The sequence below is a fragment of the Macaca mulatta genome, chromosome 10 (assembly GCF_049350105.2).
Source record: "Macaca mulatta isolate MMU2019108-1 chromosome 10, T2T-MMU8v2.0, whole genome shotgun sequence".
In the NCBI taxonomy this organism is placed as follows: Eukaryota; Metazoa; Chordata; class Mammalia; order Primates; family Cercopithecidae; genus Macaca; species Macaca mulatta.
In genome coordinates, this window is record NC_133415.1 from 90,305,483 (window position 1) to 90,309,581 (window position 4,099).

General features: G+C 53.8%; 1 pseudogene; it reads right to left on the bottom strand.

Annotated features, from left to right (window-relative positions):
- Window positions 1-931: 931 nt before the first annotated feature.
- Window positions 932-1,728, bottom strand: LOC708345 (large ribosomal subunit protein eL8 pseudogene; annotated as a pseudogene).
- Between the last annotated feature and the right edge of the window lie 2,371 nt (window positions 1,729-4,099).

The following is a 4,099-nucleotide window of genomic DNA, read 5'->3' on the forward strand; positions in this document are numbered from 1 at the left end:
TCTCTGCTTCCTTTGTAGGAGTTTCTGTTCACCCTGCTTGGAATATCGCAGAGCCACAGGCCTGAGCTTCCTGCCGCTTCCTCCTGCTCTGCCTTTCCTGCTGGGGCAGTTTTCTCTGGGAAACAGGGTGGCTTGCTGTCCATGCCTTTTTGCACACAGTAAAGTCCAGACATGAGCTCCCATCTGCCTGGGGTGGAGACAGGGTCTCCCTATGAACAACCTACAGGTGCGTCCTCCTACTCCACCTCTGGCCTCCTTCTTCTTCCTTCCCCCTCCATGTATTAAGAATAAGGCATCATTGAAAAAACAAAGAAGGCTGAGAATAAGTGGGGAATCAAAGTCTGTGCAGTTGAAGAGCTGAGGCTTTGCAAGTTCAACAACAAAGAGAGGAGATTGTGGAATCCAAACTAGATAAGAGTGAGGAAACGGGGTGAGAGGACAGTGTGCAACTGGCAGGTGCAATGATGACAATGAGGCCCTGGGTCCTCCCCACAGAGGCCTTTGCTGGCTGACTCCTATCCTCCAGGAGCCCCTGGGCATGAGTATCAGGGCATCTTTCTCTTCACTCAGACATGGAGCTTCCTGGGAAGAGGACCTGCACCTGGCTTCCTTTTGGGTCTCAGGTTGGGGAGGAGGATGGACAAATGGAAGGCATGTCTTTCTACTAGTCTCTTCTCTTCCTCCTTTGCCGCCTCTCCTCTTACCCTTTATAACATTAATTTTCTTTTGAGACAGGGTCTTGCTGTGTTGCCCAGGCTGGAGAACAGTGGCACAATCATAGCTCACCGCAGCCTCTAACTCCTGGGCTCAAGCGATCCTCCTGAGTAACTGGGACTACAGGTGTGTGCCACTATGCCCAACTCATTTCTTTTGAAGCAAAGTTTCTGTTATTGTAATTATGTTTATGTACAGAAAACTCAACAGTGTATATTTAACCCAGTTTAGTGGCAAGTTCTTTAGCCTTTGCCTTTTTGAGCTTGGTGATGCGAGCCACAGACTTGGGACCCAGGACATTGCCTCCCCAGTGACGGCGGATCTCGTCGTATCTCATTATCATTAGTCCGGATAGCTTCTACCAGTTTAGCCAAAGCGCTTTTGTCTTCCGAGTTCACCTGTGTGAAGGCGACAGTGGCACAGGTCTTCCTGTGGACTAGACACCCCAGTCTTGCCTTCCCCTTGATAATGCAGTAAGGGACCCCCATTTTACGACACAGGGCAGGCAAGAAGACAACCAGCTCCATGGGATCCACGTCGTGTGCAGTCACCACCAGCTGAGCTTTCTTGGTCTCCACCAAAGTGGTGACAGGGTGTTAACTCCTGCTCGAAGGACAGGTGGTCTCTTAGTGGGGACGTCCCCTTTGCCAGCAGCTTTCTTCTCGGCCTGGGCCAACAGCCTCTGCTTCTTCTCTTGCTTCGTCTCTGGCCTGTACTTGTGGGCCAGCTTAAGCAGCTGCGTAGCTGTCTGGCGGTCCAGGGCCTGGGTGAGCTGGTTAATTGCAGGAGGCACTTTCAGCCGCTTATAGAGGATGGCTGTCTGCCGCTGCAACCTGATAGAGCGGGGCCATTTCACAAAGCGGGTGAGGTCTCTTTTGGGCTGGATGTCCTGTCCAATGCCAAAATTCTTAGGCCTTTTCTCAAACAGGGGATTCACCACTTTCTTGGCCTCCTGCTTCTTCACACAGCAGGGGCCGGAGCCACCTTTGTCCCCTTGGCCTTCTTTTTCGGCATATTGGGCGGCAGGAGGAGAGAGTACACCCAGCTGATTTTTTAAAATCCTTTCGTAGAGACGAAGTCATGCTATGTTGTCCAGGCTGGTCTTGAACCCTCAAGCGATCCTCCTGCCTCAGCCTCCCAAAGTGCTGGGACCACAGGAGCATGAGCCACGGCATCTGGCTGTAAAATTAACTTTTAATTACACAAGTCATTCATGGACCCACTGTCTTTGTAAAAAATAAAAATCAAAGCGTTGTACATAAGACTGGTGTTCTTGTCCACTTTCCATCCCATCTAGCCCAGGGTACAAATACTGCTCCCCCGAAGTAATCACAGTATTGATTTGGGAGGATCATTCCACTCTCTGTATATGTTATCTTCTCACGAAAAAAGGCAAGTCCTGTGGGTGGTGCTGGCTTTGGCTTTGACATTCAATGAGAGTCATATTGAACCAGGCACGCCTGCTCTGTGGTGGGCTTCTCTACACAACAGCGGGTCACGGATGGCTTCCAGGTCTCAGGCGCTCTGCTGCGTGGTAGTGCAGAGGCCAGGTGCATGGTGGTTGATGCCGCTCAGTGGATGGGCATGCGGCTGCTCCCCCATGATCACTATTACAGACGAGCTAGCTGCAAACACTCCAGCCCAGCCTGCCCCCATCCCTCTGCAAGCTGAGCTCCAGGCTGTGATCTGTTATGTCCTCCCCTCTCCTTCTCGACTCCACCTCCTCCTCCTGCTCTCCAAGGCCAGGCCCCACTCCTTGTTCTGGTCCCACTCTTCTGGCTGACACCCCTATCCCTAACTTGCCATCCGAACTCTGCCCTGAAATGCAGAATCGGACCTGGAACCAATATGGACCCAGAGCTTCTCACCCCCAAGTCATCTTCACATTCCAACCTGTCACCTCCCAGGGCCAGCCACACACTTCCTAGTCTCAGCACTGAGCATCACCACCTGCCAGGAGTTATCTCAGCTGCCAGGAGTTATCCCTGACACCTCCCTCTCCTGTCACCCATGGCACATCTGTCTCCCCTTCGTGCTGCTGACTCTCCCTCCAAGGGGCTGTTCAAGACCCTAGCCCAACTCCTCAGCCCTGGCCACAGCAGGCCTTAGCATCCCATGCCTGGACCATAGGCCATTCATCCACCCACGCATCTATCTGCCTGCCTGCCTTCCTTCCTTCCTTCCTTCTTCCCTCCTTTCTTTCCATCCTTCCTTCCTCCCATCCATTTTTTACTTATCCATCTACCCATCTATCCACCCTTTCATCTACCCACCCATCCATCATCCACCCATCCATCTACCCATCCATCATCTGTCCATCCATCACCCATCCATCCATCCATCCAACAAGCATACACTGAACACCTACTGGATGTTCTGCTGAACAAAACACACAGCTCCCAGAGCCGAGGAGACATCCTGGTGGATCTGTGTCCATGAGGAAGCAGACTCATCATCTGCAATGAAAATATGGGGTGATAGGTGCAGCCCATGTGTTTGTGTCACTGTGCCTTACAGTGTGTGTGGTGTGTGAAAGGGAGAGATGCCCACATGCCCACATCTCTGGGCCCACACTAGATCCCTCTGCTGGAGCAGCACGCATTCAACCATGCACCCCACTGAAGACCCTGCCAGAAGCATCGACTCACCAAGTCCTCCACAGGCCCTGTGTTTCCCCCATTTTCCCAAATCCAGTACTGAAAACAGGCAGGCCCCATGCCCTCTGCCTGCCTCCCACTTCCAGCCCAGGGCCACTTCCTCCTCTAAGGACCCTCTCCCGTCTTCTCCTCTGATCCTCGGTGCTCCCAGGCAGTGCCATTGCCCTGGCAACAGCTGTCCCCTCCCCTACGCCCTCCCCTGGCCTGTCTCAGTAGGTGGGCAAGCTCATCCCACGCCCACCCAGGAGTCCTTCCTTCTCCCTTGACCTGTTCCCTTCTTCCTCCTATGCCTTCTTTCATCTCAGACCAGCCGGGTGGGAACTTTCATCCCTGGCTGTGGCCACTCCCTCCCTCCCATCCTGCTCACCCCTGCAGCTGCTCTGTACCTGCCAGTGGGGAGAAATGAGGCCTCCAAACCCCACAGCTCATTTTCTCTCCATTGATGGCCTCTGATGCTGGGAGTCTCTCCTGGCTTCTCACCCCCTTTCTTTCCTCGATTCTACCTCTGGGGCCTCCCCTCTCCTGTTTCCTCTGCAGCCTGCTTGGCGTCCATCAGTCCTCTATATCCATGTCCCTAGGGCCCCATCCTCCCTTTCCCTGTGCTCTGCCCCCCAGGCAGCCTCCCCTAGAGCCTGGGTGACCATCCTCTTGCTGACCCTGTCCAGCATCTCCCTTCTCATCCTGCAGCTCTGCTGAGCAGGGTCACGGGAGGCCCTGGGAAGCCCCAT